We start from the raw sequence: 20,012 nt of genomic DNA, 5'->3' as shown, positions 1-20,012 counted from the left end.
TCAGATTTTCGTACAAAACTCTCTAAAGCATGTGAATTAGCCAGAGAAAATCTTAAGTCATCTCAGCAGTCAATGAAAACCAGATATGATAAAAGCACCTCAAAACAGAAGTTTGAACCAGGTCAAAAGGTTCTTGTTCTACTTCCGGTTCCTGGCAAACCACTCCATGCTCGTTACTTTGGGCCATACCTAATTGATAAGAAATTGAGTGATTTAAATTACATCATAATAACACCTGACAGGCGAAAACAAAAACAGCTATGTCACATAAATATGCTTAAGCCATATTTGGATAGGGATAATCCTACTATAACTCAGCCTGTCAGTACAGTCAGTTCTGGCCATTATGAAGATAGTGATACTGAAACTGACTTGACTGAAAATACTCTAAACTCAAAGCTGGGCTCGGTCAAGCTTCAGAACTCAGAAATCCTGGAGAAGCTGGAGTCTACAAAGTTGGCACACCTCCAGCCAGAACAACAACAACAGGTGAAAGAACTGCTCCATGAATATAAACACCTGTTTCAAGATGTTCCAACGAGGACAAACGTCATCTATCACGACGTTGATGTTGGGGACAGTAAGCCTGTAAAACAACATCCATACAGACTGAATCCAACAAAAGCGAAATATCTCCAGGAAGAAGTCAAATACCTGCTGGACAATGACTTTATTGAACCCAGTAAAAGTAACTGGAGTTCGCCGTGCATACTTGTTCCCAAATCAGATCACAGTTATCGTATGTGCACGGACTTTAGGAAGGTCAACACTTTAACAAAGACAGACACTTTCCCAATCCCGAGGATTGATGACTGCATCGACCGAGTGGGAAAAGCCAAGTATGTGACGAAATTTGACCTACTGAAGGGATTTTGGCAAGTCCCTCTGACGGATCGTGCTCGTGAAATATCCGCCTTTGTTACACCAGACGGATTGTTCCAGTACAAGGTGATGCCATTCGGAATGAAGAACTCTCCGGCAACGTTCCAACGGATGATCAACGACGTCATATCCGGGCTAGACGGGTGTGCAGCTTACGTTGACGACGTCGTCCTGTATAGTGACACCTGGGAGGAACACATCAAGCTCATGCGGAAGTTCTTTGAGAGACTGAGTAAAGCCATGTTGACTGTCAACCTTGCCAAATCTGAGTTTGGTTGGGCGAGGGTGACTTACCTCGGACATACTGTAGGACAGGGTGAGGTAAAACCTGTTGATGCCAAAATCAGTGCCATTTCAAGTTTTCCCATACCAAACTGCAAACGACAACTGATGCGCTTTCTCGGTATGGCTGGTTACTACAGAAAATTCTGTCCAAATTTCTCCACAATTACTGAGCCTTTGACTAACTTACTTAAAGAGAAAGTAAAGTTTGTTTGGTCAGAACAATGCCAACAGGCATTTGATACACTTAAAGCCATACTGCAAAGTGCCCCAGTGTTGTCTGCACCAGATTTCAGTTTGCCATTCAAATTAGCTGTATATGCTAGTGATACAGCTGCTGGTGTTGTTTTATTACAAGAAGATACTCATGGGATAGATCATCCTGTTTGCTACTTTTCACACAAATTTAATAAATCGCAGAAAAACTACTCTACAATTGAAAAAGAGTGTTTATCTTTGATATTAGCATTACAGCATTTTGAAGTTTATGTTACTTCTTCGAATCAGCCAATAGTGGTTTATATTGATCACAACCCTCTTGTTTTTCTGCAGAAATTTAAAGGCAAAAATCAGAGATTGCTAAGATGGAGTTTAATGTTACAAGAGTTTAATCTTGATATTAGACATATCAAAGGCAGAGACAATTTAATTGCAGACTGTCTCTCTCGTATTTAGAGTTTATTGTTGTTCACTTTCAAGAAATTTTATTGTTGTTCACTTTCAAGAAATTTTACTTTAGAGTAAAACAAAATTTGAGTACTTAAATCCTTTTCAAGATTACATTTGTAAAAGAAAGATTTTTCTTTGAAAAATTTCTTTTTTTGAAGAGGGGGTGTGTTATGTAGGTCATTTCCCCCACACTCATCATGACCTGAGTTCAATTAGTCTAGAACATTCTCAAGGTCACTGCCCTTGATGACCTCACAACCTTGAATTCAATTAGTCATGTTTGGAATGTTCTGGAAAGTTGATTAGTTGTGTAAGGGAGATAATTTAGAACAGTAATTAGCATGTCAATAAAAGTTCTAGATTGTTCTTATATGCTTTATAAAAGGGACGTGCACAGCTTCCAGTCAGACTTTTGGGATCGTGTCTCTTGTGTGTTACTAAACTCCAGCAGTAGTCATTCTCAAGACTTTTCAAGACCTTCACTGCCAACGCTGGATTTATACTGTGGACTTTATGCATCTTCAAGCCTGCAAGGACTGTTCATTCATCCAACTGACTGTTACAACTCTGAGACTGGAGCTTTGCCGTCCCAGCTGAGATAAGTAGTCTGTACACTTTTAAAGCTTGTACTCTATCCCTGACTTAGCAATTAGTTTTATTTTCGTAATAAATTTTGTTTTAAACGTTAACTGCTGAGTTCACCCTTTTGTTCGTTTTCTCTGCACGTAACAGTATACTGGTACATTAAGATTGTGCAACAAAATGAAATGGATAATAATTTAAAATTTGAAATTAAAGAAAAGCTTGTTTGCTATACTGTTATCATTTTGTCAAAACAGTTTAAGTTCATTCATGATATGATGTCAGCAAAGTTTTTCACCCCTTCAGTGGACAAAGCAGGGATCTGATCAAACAGGTGGTACTCGCTAGTCATTTGCCTGTTCTGTTAACATCTGTTAATTAATTTGTTTTTTGTCAAAGACTACTCATCTGAAGTTTTGATATTTATTTTCAAATTCCTTTAACCCTTTGAGCGCCAAAGTCAATTTATGTCACCTCACAAAATATACCCAAGTCAATTTTTTTTCAGATTTTGCTAAAATTTTAATAAAAAACTGTAGCCATTGAAGTGTGATGTCCATTCGGTCCAAATTTATCAAAAGATTACAGAAAAATTCATAAAAATTTGTAAAATTTTGCACAAAAATTTGATGGGGAAAAAATTAGAGCACTCAAAGGGTTAATGACCTCATTCAGATTTCTTCAAATTGTTAAGAGATTACCTGATAACCATTTCTTATACTTCAAGAATGATTACTGGTAATGTGTCATTTTCGAATAATCTCAAAATATTTTAATAATCTAAACAGAAAAACATTGTATCAGGATATCATTATAAAACCAAAATGACCACAGTTTATTGTTCTTAAATGTTACAAATACTGTTCAGTTACAATTTGTACTGATCATAAAACTAATAATGGATAATCTATACATGTACCAACGAAAACAATAGAATTCTATGTGCACTAAAAAGCTGTACAGAGCACCCTCTCCAGAACATTTACTGTTTCCAGGTGCCCCCACCCCTGCAGCTGTATCTGCGTGTTCACTGTTGAATGGTTTCAAGGGACCCATATGATGAGTGCCAGACTATGTCTGGCGCTCTGTACGTGTAGTACACAGGCTATACAGAAGCATATTGACGTCCAAGACTAAGCATTCTACACTGCATGAACTTGCGCTATAAATCAGAAGAAAAATTGTTGACATTACACGAAAATGTTCAATACTTGGCCCATTTGATGACCAAGTCATGATTTAAAATGTATCATGAAAATACTGCAAAGGATGCAGGAGGACAAAATGGCACCGCGCGACGCCCCAGTGAACCTGCGCCCAGTGTCCTTGTGCATGCTTTCCGGTATTTTCATGATAACTTCATAATTATTATTTATCATATAATCTTCTCAGTTAGTTTAAAAATAGCCTGGCCATTTAATCTTCTCCATTACTTCAGTTATACAGAAAATATGTAACAATTGCAGAGGAAACACACAAACTGTGGGCATTGACTTCATTTGCCTTTTACGTTCTAAATTGGACATCCCAGTGTGCAGTTGAATAAATCCTATGGCGCTGTAGTGAGTTTTTATTTCCTTCATCCAAGATCGATGATCTCCTGATGTAGAAAGGAAATGTCTGATCATAACATACTATACATGTGCTGCTTTATGGAACACTTTCAATAGCTGTTTATTTTACTTTATTAGACTTTTATCAATCTGTGGTGCGCTGTGAAGTGAATTTAACACAATGACAAAATTCACAGCAAACACTGGCTGTATTGTTCTTGTTAACGTAAATAACTCATTTTAAAATCTATGGATAGACTGTCAATTGTAACGAACTTGACCTTGTCACATTCTAGTCTTAAGTACTGCAACAATGTATCTTTTCTGTTCATCAATGATGATATAAATGTTTATTTTCACAGTTTTGTAATACGGTACATGTAACTATGCATAGTTACTCTGTGCATCAGTGTTTTCATATGAGATCCATCTAATTCACATCTCACAAATTGCTGAAGGCAGCCGGCCTGAGTGTCTTCAGCACTCACTTGATGTGATGTGGCATAATCACATCTACAGTTAAGCTACATAAGCTGTAACTTGTGGCAAGTTTTTCAGAATTCTGCGTCTGTTTATCAACTACCGTGTCTGACCCTAATCCGTTTGTCATCGAAATTTCGAGTATTATTTTTGTCAACACAGCTCGTATGTACCGGTATGTAGTGCAGTGATCATTGTTGTTTACAAATGAATTCTAGTCCAGACTTGAATACAATTTTCAACAATAACAATGGAGATTATACTCATATAGGTTGTGTTGATATGCTAAATACTTGGCATTGAATTACAGTTTAGGGATTCAATGCAGAAAGTGTATGGAAACAACAAAACAAAAGTTCTGAAAAAATAACCAAAAGATAGAGCTTATGGAGCTTTAAAGCTAATTTGTAAAATTAAGGTAATTCTCGCCTCAAAATTCAATGAAGTAAACTTTTGTCCAAACTTTCCTCAAGGGAACTAAACCATCGCCTTTTGAAATAAAGAATGAAAACCGGGGGTCATTTTGCAAAATTTGGTACTTAGGGAGACAAATTACAGAATATTCGCTGACACATTAAATTCAAAATGGCCACCATCCCTGTATAAACTCTATGGGGAAAAATAACTTTTCTATTGTCACAAAAGTAAGCCGGTGAAAACTTTGTCCACTCCGTTCAAAATAGGACTCCACAAGAGGTAGATTAAAAAGTATTGTAAAAGTGAGAGTGTCTGAATATCTGTCCCTCGAGGCGCATTCTACCTTTTTACAAGCAAATTTTTTTTTTTCACCCACATTGCCAAGTTTACATACTGGCTCACCAACAATTTATACACTCAGCAATAATCAATACCACCTCAGCATTGGGAACCATGGACAATACAATGCATTATGAGCTAATAACCATATCACAGAAAGTAACAATGCCAATGACTTATTGCAAGAAATCATTAATATTTGGCTTCATTTACCATTCAAAATTGATAGTCTTTCTGTGAGAATGGCATTAATGACTTTAACAGCCATTGATTTTGTCTCAAAGCATTGATTTGAAGGCAATAATTTACCCTCATGTGAAAAATACTGACAGTTGCCAGGAACTGTACTGCGTGTGTAACTGGTACAGACTCATCTACAACGTACGTATGTCCATGATGGAAACAGGAAGTTAGATGCAGGTGAATTTTATTCCAGTGTGAATTATGTTTGAATTTCTCCTGATGTGGCATCATTTTTGTGACCTTCTAAGTAATCGGTTATCATGTATACATTGGTTAAGTGGCGGCTCATTTAAAGGTATTCCCATAGTGCATTGTAATTGTTGGCACGGTTCCAAGGTAATTTACAGTCACTTTGTATGAATGGAGACTGATGAACTAGACAAATGGAAGATAATTATCTTCGTTATCCGTTGATGATATTTAAATATAGACAATGCTGTTTCATCATTGAGGAAAAGCTAATAAATGTAATTTACGTGGACTTTGCAGTGAGGTCGTCTAGCTTTAAATGTAGAAAGGGCATTGGGTGACTGGTAGGTGAGACATTCTCCCAGTAACCACGGGAAACACCGTCCATTAAGTGCTCCCTGTGGATTTATATGTGTGTAAAATATGCACGAGGTGTGAAAGTCATTTTCATAGCTAAAGAGGCCCTTCATTTACAATCCACACGTGTTCTCAATAGTTTAGACCGCAACAGATCACTGGCTGTAGCTGAACTGTAACCACACAGAGTGTCAGAAAAAATATTAAACACGTATTGTCAACCTTCCTGTGACCATATGCTCTTTGATGTTTGATCCAGAACAGTAAAGTGGCTATGTAGGACAGATACATGATAATGGAAGCTCCTGTCATCACCCGAACACAGTATACTGTCACACACTAGTGACTACTGGTAATCGTAGTGCCTGGATGTGAAATATTAGGTGAAGGTAAAAGTGGCATCATTGATGGGGACCAACAAAGTTGAAGTGCTATAAAATGTTATTATTCTTTGCCATAATCCATACATGCCTAATGATACTCGCACATAAATTTCTGTTTTAATAAAAATCAGCTAATTTTTGCACATGAATTAAATGCAATCTCGTCAGTGAGATTGACAAACTATGTACAGTATACTTTACTTGGCAATGGTATTGTTGAATGACTGAAGCTTTTTTCAAGCAGAGTACTGTGAAATCTGGCCTTCCAGGTACCTCTCTAATCAGGACACCTCTTTAGTATGGACAGATTTTCCTCAAGCTCTAAGTTAGAAGTCGAATACAATTTGCCTATTTATTAAGAACAATTTTGTAATTCCCAAGATTGTTGATAGATTGCACCATATGGAGGAAATATTAGTCAAAATATTAAACTATACGGCACAAAATTCATTAACTTTTTAAGCCTGACAAAGAAGCGTGTGACTTGTAAATTGTCCAAATCATGTAATCCCTTCCTCTCGCAAACTTTTATCGGCATGCAGTTGTTATGAAAGTTGCATCAAGAGGAGAAATCTGCCATTGACTGCTACGGATGTGGTAGATTTTCTAATCATTTGATTTTTGTTTACTATTTGCGGTACAATATTAGCTCTTCTTCCTGATTTTGAGAGATTTGTCAGTACAATATCCATATTTTCAGTTGGATACAGTTTGGGGACAGATATTTGAACTCTAAAATTTTAACAGTATACTTTAAATTTTATGCAGGGATCAATGTAATCCCCTAGGTACCCCACCTGGTGGATTAGACAGTGTTTGCCATGAAACTGCCACAAGAGGTAAGGCAATTGCATCATATTGATTCCCCCTAGTCACTTTAACGGAAAAGTGCACAATTTATGAATTGCCCACCGATTAGGGTGTGGGAAATGTGGCTGATTTACTTGTTTTAGGGGGATTTTCCAGATTGTCTTGCCCCAGGAGGTGGGGCATTTGACAAATTTCATAAGACTACTTTCTAAATCTCCAACTATGCCCCGAGGTGGGAGGTGGGGGTGGACATTGACTGCTGCATTATGGTCTATTGCATGTGTTGACTTGTTTGGAAGCTTGCAGAAAACTTCTCCTTATTGTTTTTTTGAAAATCGAATAATTTAGTTTTTTCCCTAGAGTCAGAATATAGGGATCATAGCAGCCATTTGAATTTCAAATTATTGGCAAATTTTATCATTAATTTTCAAAATGTATCTTAACCACTGATTTCAAAAGAGGAAAGTTTTTAGCAATCATTTTAAATCTTTCATTGAGTGTTAAATTTACTTTAATGTATATAAATATGTGCCTCAAACGTGAAAGAGTAAACTTTTGCTAAAACTTTCCTCAATGAAACTTTCAACCATTCTTTCACCAAACCATGAATAAAAATAGGGGTAACCATGAATATTAGTTTTTTACTAGAGAAGCAAAGTGCCTTAATAGTAACAGAATACCAATATTTGAAATTCAAAATGACCACCATCTCTGTTATAACTCTGTAAGAAAACTACAACTTTCAAGTTTAAAAAAAAAAAAAGACTGTGCAAATTTGTCAGACTCTAAGAGCTTTAAAATGATCCCCCACAAGCAGTTGACCAGGAAAGTATTGAAAAAATGTGTGAGTCTGAATAATTTGTCCCAGTGATGGTGCACTCGCTACAGTATACCTGTTAAACTTGAATATCTTTTCCATCGCATTTATTCATATCGGTGATGGTTAGCAGTACATTAGGCGACTCAAATTACATTTCCTGTGAAGTTGTTTATTTTTAACATTACAAGTATTATAAATGGCAGAACGCGATATCAAATCCAATGCGGAGAGCAGAGACTGTGGTAGAATTTCTCTTTATTGGCAAGTTGAATGTAGCTGCACAGATTGTATTTCTATCCTGCAGATCAACATGTTAGTTAATTTGCAATGTGATATCAGAGTAATAGCCTCTGATCTACATTGTATCCTATCATACTGGAATATCCTTTACATATTTTGACATGAATGGTAACTAGCTTGCTTCAGTTTTCTGTGTACAAGTAGAATAATTCCACCCTGGGAGTGACTTAGACTTGAGATACATGTAAGTTTTCTTCTGCTGGCAAGGCAAAGAGTATAATCTAAATTGTGTAAGACAATGGCTGTATCTTTGATTGGTAATTTTCTTAATTTTTTTATTTTTATACTTATTACCTTATTCTCCTGCCTTAAGTGTGTAGAAATATCGGTGCTTTAGCCTCAATGCAACTCATATGCATACACTTAGTGCAGTTTTCTTTTTGACAAAAATGAGTTCTTGTCCTGTAGTCTTGAACTTAAAAGGGACAGTCCTCAATCCCTGGTTCTCCCATTAGTGGTTGTTGACATTGACTTTTGCTTTTACTCCTTTGTTCTCCTTGGAAAGTTGTGCAAGGTGAGTCAATTTGCTCAGAGATGAAGCTGTTAAAAAACTTGCCCCTTTAAATTTGGGCTTCCATAGTAACATAACAGTATGGCAAGTTATACATTGTAACGTGTGTGTGTGTGTGTGTGTGTGTGTGTGTGTTTGTGTGTGTGTGTGTGTCTATATATATATATATATAATAGGGGAACAACCAGTCACTGTATTTTGTAGCCGGAACAAAAGTATTGAAAAATTCATGCAGCGTACCTGAAAGTTAGTCAGTTGCACAAACTGTATGTGTCCTAGTATTGTTTAAGTTTTTGAGCTTTAATTTGGTCACTAATTATAGCCATGAATACAGGGAAGTCAAAGTATTTACATGTAACCACATAAAACTCAGAGTAATTACCATTATATTGTAATTACATGTGTTTGTGGGATAGCCATATGTCAATATAAAGAGATCAGTTTCTCAAATAGTCATGGGAACTTGCCAATTAAAGTGTTAAAAAGGATATGAAAATGGGACTTAGCCAAGTGGTGTTAATAAGTGACATGGTGAGTAATTTTAGAGTTATTGACAAAAACTTGGCTTAGATCAGTGAGTTGTGTAGAGCAGTCGTCAGACAGTATATAGGATGGTATAATGAAATCTGACATAGTTGAATATGATATTCATTGGATCAGCTTGTGACGATGTGATTTCAGTTAGCGTATAGTTTTGGATTTCAATTAGTATGACTTTGACATGTACTGTTGTAGAAAATCATATGATACATGGAGTTTCACAAAAAAGTCAAATAAGCTTCGTTCCTCTCAACTCCTACGCATGTTGTTGGACATAATATGAATTCAGGTAACTGGTTGGAGTAGTACGTACCGTATAGTTTACATGGTGTAACACATTATAAAAACAAACTATACATATGCGTCTCCTTCAACTCCTATGCTTATGACACTTTCATGAATGTGAAATTCAAATACGTCATGCAGACACATTCAAATATAAGTAAAAACCAAAGGCTTTCAAACTGAATTTTGTTGTTATTTTATCAGCTAACTCACTTAGACCTGCTAAGGGATCCAGTGTTATGTCTTTTGGGAATGGAAAGGGAATTTACAGTATAGCTTTTTAAGTAGTAAACACCTGGAACTGACTATTTTCAAGTTTTGCTCAAACTTTCTGTAAGGAAACTTTACACTTCAAGGGGTCACTGTGCAAATTTTGCTGTTAGAAAAGGAAATGACCTAAAATTTACTGATGGTTCAACTTCAAAATAGCTGTGCTACCCTGTGATAACTTGGTATACGCAAAAGTACATTCTTGCAAGAGCAAAAGTCATCTAGAATGTCAAGATTTTGCTGAATTTCCCCAAAAGGTTACTTTGTCGATTGATCAACAAAACACGTTTCCTCTTCATTACAATTACTATCAAGGAATATCTCCCACGCATCCTTCAATTAACTTTCCAAATATCCCCCCTCAAGACAGCAATTTGTGAAAATTCACCGCTGCCCTTAGTCTAGTAAATGGGTTTGCCTTTTAATACGGCATGATCGTCTATTGTCCGACCATACTCTGATACTCCATTGAGCGGCCTGTGCTATTTTTAAGCTCACGTACTGCATCTTGATCTTTAAGGATCCCTCCAAGGTATCAATCGAGTCAAGGCCTCGTCTCGCTTAAAGAATCCAGTGAGATTACAGTTCCCTGGAAACACTGCCTTTCCCCTCGGAAACATCAGTGTTCTCAACCCAGGGAAGATGCTGCATGATCTTGCAGTTTATATGGATCAATTTAAAGGCCTTTTCAATGCTTTGCTAACATAAACACAGTAATTAGACTAAGTCTAAAATGGATCAATCTTATACTATTGATTGTATCCCGCCTCATGAAACATACTGATATTAATTATGCATTACAAGTTTATAATATGTTATCTATCATGATGTTGGATTATTTGTAGTGAGAATAAAGATGTATGTATATGCATCTGAAAAACATAATTACTCTTTTTGTTTTAAAGTACCATCAGCTTTAACTTTTTGCAGTTTGCTTACCAAAAAATATCATCCAATCTCTGAAGATGTATCTTTTTGATTTCTGTTACCATTGTGCTCATCCTAGTACCCTGGTCTTGCAAGGGTTTTAATCAATTGATCAAAAGGAAGTATCTATTTGTGTCTCCTGTGAATAGTATGTACGGTACAACACCTCTGCCTGAGAATCAGCACCTCCTAATGTAGTCACCTTGTACACGTATGTCAATATAACAGCGTCTGAAAGTCACAAAGGTCTATAGTGCAATGAATTGAGTGAGAGTGCATGTCAGTAGAAATACAGCGTATTTGCCCATACTATTCTAATCAGGAAGCGTCCTGTATGTTAAGATCAAAATTTGCAGAGTACGTCAAAAGTGTATCATAACGTCTGAATAATCATGAGTTTTTTCTACTGTATGGTACGGAGTGACAAGCGCATCTAAAATTTGTTCCGTCTAAAATTTATATAATCTGGATGTTACCCAAACTCAACATGCTTTGTGTTTGGTGTTAATGGTCTGTGGCACTGTTTTAATATTGTTCGTCTCTATAGAGTATCATATTTGCACCAGGGAGCATTCTAGTAAATTCTCCAATGAGCTAATCAATTGTTTTAACTCTTCCATTAACTCAAATTATCTCAAAACATGCATGAAGAGGTTTCAATAAGATCGGTGACCCATTCACAGATAAAATGCATGTTTCACAGTTTCACTAAAAACCATCATTATCTGTATTCCAGTGAGATTTGAAACTCATCCAATGACAATCTCTTCTGAGCTTTCCGGGAAAATTATCATCATTATCTAGTTTTGTGTTTGTGAAAACATTTACCCTGGCTATCTCATCTCTTAAGATGAAGTACCTAGACTTTGCAATATGCAATGATGGATGTCTTCATCAGTGTTGCCTTGGAAACCATCCCAATTAGATGAAAGACATTGCTTGCTTGGATGCACAAAGTCATTATTTTTGTAAATGCATGCAAGCCGTGGATGAAGTATGTAAACAAAACTGACTTAGTGGTGGATGATTGACGGAATCCTCTCTCTTCGATTATTGACCTTTTGATATCCTTTGAAAGATCTTGGAATTACCCATCTCAAGTATGCATGATTTTTTTAATGTCACGTATAAGAAGCAGGTTATAGTAATTGAGTCAGGTTAATTTTACTATTATACAGTTGACATACTCTGTTTGTTTGTATTTGTAGCCTGACAATTATTTCAGCAAGAGTGCAGCTTGTCAAACACACGATATCCTTTGTCTTTGCTAATTATGCTGCACCACAACTGAGGAAGTCTTCCCTCAGTGGTATCATCAACTAAAGTTAAGGAGACACTTTGTAGATTGAAATTTAAACAGCCTATACAATCTGATCACAGATAGTTAGGATACCATCATTGACCCTTATTCTCCTAAGTGCTTATTTCCTTTCAAAATTACAAGTGAATGTAAAAGTTTAAAGGGACAAAGTCGGCCAGTTTTCATGAATTTTGTTTGATATGTGATACTACTTTTATTGTTTGACATGTTGAAAGATACTGAATGAATGGGTGACCATGCATATACAGGTATTCGACCCCGGTTTTAGACATGATACATATGAAAACATCGCGAAAATGAATTAATGGTCATGACCATTAATTCATTTTCGCGATGGTTTCATTCAATTTGTCTAAAACCAGGGTCGAATATATGCATGGTCACCCATTCATTCAGTATCTTTTAACATGTCAAACAATATAAGCAGTAATTTGCGTCAAAAAAAATTCATGAAAAATTTGACAAATTTGTCCCTTAAGGTGATACAAACCAGACAAGGGCACAGTCGATACAGTTTATCCATGTTTCCATGACGAGATACTGTAGTTTTCAAATTTTGTATTGCTCAACCATGTATGGCAAAAAATTTCTTCCGTAATATGTCAGGCCACACCTTTTTTCTAAGGATGAAAAATATTTTTTACATGTGGTGTATGGATGAGTTTACTGCATGATGATATACTGGTACTCATTGTGGCAATCAGAATCTCAAAACTCAATTTCATTGCCCGTTCAAAATTTCGCTGCTTCATTATAACCATAGGGTTTTTGTACATTCAGGTTGGTTTTATTATGGCTATAGAACCCTTCATATGGAAGAAGAGGCAAAAAACTTACAAGTTAGGCTAATCTTTTCAAATTTCCCCACTCTCCAAATGCACATCAGAGTGGTATAGCCAGAAGTTATATAGATGATACAAGCTTGCTGACATCCCAGTGCATACGTCTCATGTTGAAAAGAGCAGAACTTCAGCCTCAGAAAGATATACATTTTGACTGAACCTGAAACTTTATACGCAGGAAAGAGATTTGGACCTACATGACTTAAAAATAAATATGTAAAGAGATGGACCATAGATGAGTTCTGTTAGGTTATTTGATATTCAATCAGTGGTGCAGAACGCCCTGTGATTTGACCCCAGGCATGACCTTAGGTGACCTTGTAACACTGCAACTGATTCAAACATGACTTGTGCTTGCCTACTGTGCAAAAGTAGAGAGCACCGCAGTGCAGTGTGGAACTTTGCTGTTTGACTGTGAGTATCTGAACTTCTCTTTCTTTCTTCAATATTGGTTCATACTTGCCATGTTGTGATCCCCTGCTGTGGGTTTTTGTGTCTCCAACAGTTCGCAAGTGGGAAACGTAAATGATTTAAACCGTACACGGATGTCTGTGATGTTGTATGTGCAGACTTGTACCATTGTTTTGACAGTGAATTGAATGTTATACACAGCCCTGTCAGGATGAATCTTCCTCCATTCAATACAACAGTGCATGCTGTTTGATTTTGTACACATTCTAAAAAAATCATACAATTTTTCAAGACACCTTTAAGCCTGTGCATGTGTTCACTAATAATTGCAGCATTTATTGGTGAAGCACTGATTTTATCAGTCAAACATTCACCATGAATGTGTTTTCAAGAGTTTTATAATTATCATGATGTTTATTGACGTCAAGTGAATAAAGTCAGTGAAATCTAGGTCAAACTTTGTTGCATAGTTTGACGTACACAATTTTTTAACTACATGGTCTTTGTATTCTTCATGTCAAAGTCATTTCACATTCACCGTGTGAGGGCAATGAATTCTGCACCAGGTGTAATAAAGCATAAACATAGAGTTTAATGGGTTACTTTCAGTATGCTGGTCCATTTGATGTGCTGAGCATCACAGCTAGTTGGATTGTCTGCCACAGATTGCATCTCAGATGAATTTGCAAATCACAAAGAAGAAAAAAACCTGAATGTTTTCTTCATCATCACCAGTGTATCATGTCGTTTTTCTTCCTTCTTTGGCATTTTAAACACAAAAATTATCACTGCAATATTTCTAAACTGACGGCTGACATACACCTAAATGATTTATGATACCACATCTGTAAAATTACAAGTTGCAGGTAGGCTTTACATAGAGTATTGCCTTATCTTCATATCCAGAAAATGCTTAACAAGAAGACAAATTATTCAGCAGGCAGTGAAAAAAAAAATTTTGTTGCAATAATCTCTTACCAAAGTGTTTAGAAGGAAAAAAGATATGTTAAATGAGAAACCATGCCATGTTTCACAAATGACAGGGACCAGAAAGAATCTAATTTTTTTATGCCTAAAGGTAATCTTAATTTTGTTACAATGCACAAATTGAAAGAATTACTGATAAGAAGGAAGGAATTTGTAATGTTACTGGAATTTTCAACATGCAATCAAATGTGTCTGCTAAACTATAAACGGTTTCCAATAAATTAATTTTAGCTTCCCCATGATAACCAGGAGGGTATCAATTTCCTCTCTTGGTGATCCATCACTTGACAAAACATATTGGTGACCTATGACACCAAGATAGGGCAAATACCGGTGTTCATGTTCATACGGCTGTATAGGACATGCCATTGGAGTGACTGTCTGGAATACTATAAACTCTGCAGGAAGTCTTATCAGACAGGTCTGTGTGTCCATTATTCATATGCAGAAATACATCTACAGAATCCCTGACCCATTTATCATTGGGGTATGAGATTGTCTGATAGTAATATTTTGTCAAGTTAGATATTTGAGCTCAATATTTTATGATTTGAGAAGACAGTTAAGTAATATAATATATTTGAGAAGACAGTATATATAATGGTCATAAGAAGCATAGTGAAGTGGGAAGATAGCAGCAGTGCAAATTTAGCAATGTCTGATTTGCATACGCAAACATTATGCTCATATACTGTGGTAATAGGTTTTCTATGAGCAGACGCATTTATTTAGGAAATTGAGTATTAGATGTGAAAATGGAGCATTAGATGTGAAGATGTAAGTGAACAAAAAATACCATCAGTGTACATCACTTGCAGATGGAAAAGAGAAATACATACCGTGATGGCAGATTTTGCCATCCATAAGAAATGTATGACAATGAATCAATGATTTCCTGTAGCACTCTAAGAAACTTAAAACTTACTAAGTGTGCTTAAATACCAAAATTTATAATTAGGTTTTTTACCCCAGATATGTACCCCTTTGTCCTTTTGGTAAACTATTTTATCATATCAAACTTAAGATTTTCTTCTTTTTGAAAAGATATAGTATGAAGAGGTTTCCATGTTATCTTTGATAAGAAATACTGGCAAGGCTGAAGATTAGTGGATGCAAAGAAATTTTGTTTGAATTGTTAGTAACCTAGGGAGTCCACTCATAGCATCACTTGATGGTTTGCAACCAAAGGTGTGTCCGCTAATCTTCAATTGTGCTGAAATATTTGGTAAGTGCAATGCTTGATGATCAATGTAGTAATAATAGTTCAGAATAGTCCAGAAAAACGTCTGGAACAGTGACTTTTCAAGACCATAAACATGTAAAAGAAAAAAATGGTTTCAGGCTGAGGTTAGTCTATTTAGATCATTCCTGATAGGAAATCACTTATAGCACAATTAATTACCATGAGGATCAAACAGTGCTTATTTTTATAAGTGACTGGGGACATTGAGATTGACAATTAAACTTGCTGGAAATTTTTCATCCTACCGGTTTAATGGCGTAATCTGGGAAAATTCAAAGATCAGACAAGCTAACCATATGAAATAAAAGTACATTATATTAAAATACAAAGTACAATTCACCCGGATTTTGCAGAGAGTCATTTACTCTGAGTTGTATCTGTGATTTTATCCTTCCATAAATATTACAACCATTGGCAATGGATGGTGGATCTGTTATGGCAAGCTGGGCATGATATTGAATTTCTACCAGGTTACGCACCAATGGCATTTGATTAGGTTTCTGAGCTGTATGAGCTATTTGTTAGATTTTGTTGCCTGAAAGTTTTGTATGTGCATAAAAAATTGGTGCAGTATGTGATAAAGTCATTCTGTGTTGCAACAGCAAGTAGAGATCTCACCAGAAACTGAATCAAATATTAATTCATCATCATCATCATCATCATCATCTTCTTCATCACCTCCATCATCTGATTTGCATACTACCACTATTATTACACGCCTCATATATCAAATATCACACACCCCATAGGATTCAATGGTAATTTGTTGATGACGTTTAGGGTCACATAGTCATCATTTGACTGAAAGTCAACCAGAACTATTTACATCTTGGCAGCTTTGGGATTCTAAGAAAATAATCAAATTACATGATCCACATAGCCTTTTTATAGGCATTTGGGTTTTTTACAAAATTATGCAAAAAACCCCGATAAGCTGCTTAGCAGTTGTTTTAACGTATTCATGCATCCCAAAATTTGAAGTGAAAAACTATGTGAGACATGCATTAATGAAAACATTATGTCCCAAACAATGGACTGTGTACCCCTGACGCTGGAGACCGTTTGCTGTCTTGACAGCTGTCGAGCACATCTTTCCTTTTCTGAGATATGTAATATCACACGTTTGAGTGCAAGCACTGAAATCAGGAAATTACTTATATTTTCTTAAGACATACGCATCATAGAAATTACCCACTAAATTTAATAATTTGACCAACATAAATTTTCACTACAGTATAAGTAAAATTAATTTTTTATAGGCTATGAAATTTTTGTTGATCAAGATCACATTGTAGGGGTGTAATACTGTCTGTTTGAAATGCTGCAGCTGTGTGGTATGGCGCCGAGTGTTACGTTAGTGTAGAAATATATGGACCAATTTATCATGGCCAAGGTTAGAGTTCAAATTCTGTGCCAAGGTATGGCACCCAGCCATGTCTAATCAGCATATTGTATCTTGCTTTTATCGCCTATGGCCGTAAAATTACTTGCTTGTTTGTTTTTGCAAGTGTAAAGTGAAAATTAGGACAGTTTAGTAACCGCTGGGTATAAACAAGCTAGAAATAAACAAACGTCCCTGTTGCACAGAATATGTAACATTCTGACCTCTGTAGATTGGTATTGACTAAAAAGAAACCACTCTTAATATCAGAAAGTGATATACCATCATTGCTTGAACAGTTCATTGGATGATCTGTTAGATCAGCCACTATAATAATCAACTTTATCCCGGCCCCTTCCTAGAATTAGACGTCAACATAATGAAACAGCCTTGTATCAACAGAATTAGTCTAGCTTTCATAGCTATATATCATTGAAACCTTATAATAGGCAAGCCCTATACCGGTACATGACTCCCCCAGACTTTAGAATTAAAATTTATCAAAGCCCCAAAACAGGAAGCCATTTGTGGCATCGTACTTCTGTGCGTTCATCTGTTGGCATTATGTAAATATACCGGTAGTCTCTGCTTTTGTGGAAAACTGCCAGTTGCCCACTCATTGTGGCATATAGGCTGCAATCGTCAGAGGGGAAGTTGCACAATAAATTTAGGATGTAATTTATGGGAAATGTAAGGTGGAAAGCTAACCAATGCTTATCAATGGTAATGTACTTACAATTGCTTTCAGAATGATACAGGATACATAAAAATAAATTTAAATCTCTCAAAAATAAATGATTCCTGGTATTTGACACTTGTCTGAAAAGTTTTTTAATCAGCTTTTAATTTATATCTAAAAACATTGTTAATTACTAAACATAACTTTCAAAGGAAAGCAAATGGTGATGGGAGTCTGTTAATTCTGTGATAAAGCAAATTTGGATGAATTGGTGCAATGGCGACAGACTACCAGTAAAATTGCCAAGTCAGCATTCACTATCGGTGGCAGATGACTAAAAATGTAATATCTTAATACTGTTATTCAGCCTATGACAACTGGCAAGATACTTCTTTGCATAATTGTATAAATCATAGAATTATGCAGCCTACTATTGATGACACACATTGATGATACTTAGCTTGTCTAAGCGTCCGATAAGGTATCAGTTAAGTTGCTGTTTTTTGACAACTTATTAATCCATTCACAAGTCTTCATTGTGTTTATGATTCAAGCATCCCAAACAAAAGTGCCAAAGGATCTGTTACAATATTGCTTTGACATAGTGTGGATGATAGTTTCAATGATGACAGCATACAGACAATTGCCTCGTTCATAATGCCATTCATGTACAGATAGGGTTGGTAATTGTTCATTCTGTACTGGAACTTTGTTCAAATCACGTATGAACATTTACACATTAACCCTATGAGTGCTGTAATTTTTCCCACCAAAATTTTAGTGCAACATTTTACCAATTTTTATGAATTTTTCTGTAATTTATTTGATAATTTTGAACGAAATGGACATTGCTTTTCATCGGCTACAGATTTTTATCAAAGTTTTAGCAAAAATTTAAAAAAAATTGAGTGAGGATATTATTAAAGGCAACAAAAATTGACTTTGGCGCTCAAAAGGTTAATTATGCAGCCTGAAAACACAAGAAGTAAAAGACATCAGAATTTTGATTTGGTCTTCAATTTTTCTAGTGAAAAGTGCCATAATTCACAAAGTACTTCTCAAAATTTTCATTTCAAACAGAGAACATTTTGTGTGTATACATACCGAGCATTTAACTTCTCATAAATGCAAGATGGATTTTGTGAAAGTGCATTAAAGGCCATTATTTATGGTCTGGTTTTATAATTGAAGTAAGCCCTCAAAGAGATAATACTGCATATGAACTTTTATGCAAACAAATGTTTCCTGGAACTCAGTTTAATGTGCAGCAATTACTTAATATAGATACATTAATTCAAAATTATCAGTAATACCAGCTGTGTAAAAAGAGCAGCTGTGTATTTCTGCCACAATTTGATTGATGCTGAAAAGGATAATTATGTAAGCCCCAGGCTAAACCAATGATGAAATACGCAAGTCTTAATGAAACACAACAGGAGCTTTTAAACTGACAAATATCATATGTTTTCAACACATCACTAGTAGCATGAGTTTCAACTCTAAAAGTTTAGTCTTTTATAAACGGTTTTAGGTCACATGGTACATGAATGTACCTATGGTATGTTTGGCCACCGTCCCTCGGACGGTGGTTTGGCATATGGTTCAATGTGTTTTCTGCAAATGTATTGTACGGTACAATGTGTCAATTATGTTTTGGCAATGGGATAATCAAGGCAATAAACAATTGGAGTACCCAAGTATATCATAGCTCAAAATTACCCTCTGTGTAACAATAACCCCATTGGATGGTTACAATTTGAGCAGAGTGAAGTAAGTGTACATGAATTAGCAGCTTTTCATCTACATCAATACCCAGTAACCTACTGTAATACTGCAAATGAACAGAATTGAAAAACAACTGTGAACGTTCATGCAGAAAATGAGATTCTTTACAGGTGAATGTCCAGCACAGATACAGGTATCTTAATAGTTTCTTTAAAAGTTGAGCATCTGTATTTTTGTGCATGTTGAAATTGGCCAGTATTGAAACAACTGATATGAATGTACCTTTATGTAATATATTTATGCCATTACATATGACATATATTTTCAACTTTCACTGGCTACTTCCATTCTGATAAAATGGAAGCATTCAGTCACTGGCACTTCTTTTCATCTTAAACTTTTTGAGCATCTAGCAGAAAGAGAGTACTGTTTTGTTTCAGTACAGTAGTATATGAAATAATGGTTTGATGTGAACTGATGATCTGTCAATCAGGCAGCACCCTGCAACTCACACAGCAAAGAGTTCTCAAAACCACTTGGTCGCATCAGCAAGTAAATTTGGATGTGTCCGTCAGTTATTATTT

At 35.8% G+C, this 20,012-nt stretch overlaps 1 protein-coding gene across 10 annotated transcripts in view; it reads left to right on the top strand.

The window, feature by feature from the left end:
* The window catches only part of LOC139116045 (cAMP-dependent protein kinase inhibitor beta-like), a 126,546-nt gene that overhangs the window by 66,245 nt on the left and 40,289 nt on the right, over positions 1-20,012 (top strand). The window contains exon 1 of one of the 10 annotated variants that reach the window (XM_070678549.1): positions 15,484-15,625. The exons of the other annotated variants lie outside the window; for them this stretch is intronic. The gene's annotated coding sequence lies outside the window, so the exon portion shown is untranslated. Of the gene's footprint in view, positions 1-15,483; positions 15,626-20,012 lie in introns of those variants that run through there. 10 annotated transcript variants of the gene reach the window in all.

The sequence above is a fragment of the Ptychodera flava genome, chromosome 17 (genome assembly GCF_041260155.1).
Source record: "Ptychodera flava strain L36383 chromosome 17, AS_Pfla_20210202, whole genome shotgun sequence".
NCBI classification, from domain to species: domain Eukaryota; kingdom Metazoa; phylum Hemichordata; class Enteropneusta; family Ptychoderidae; genus Ptychodera; species Ptychodera flava.
This window is presented reverse-complemented; position numbering and strand designations above follow the sequence as displayed.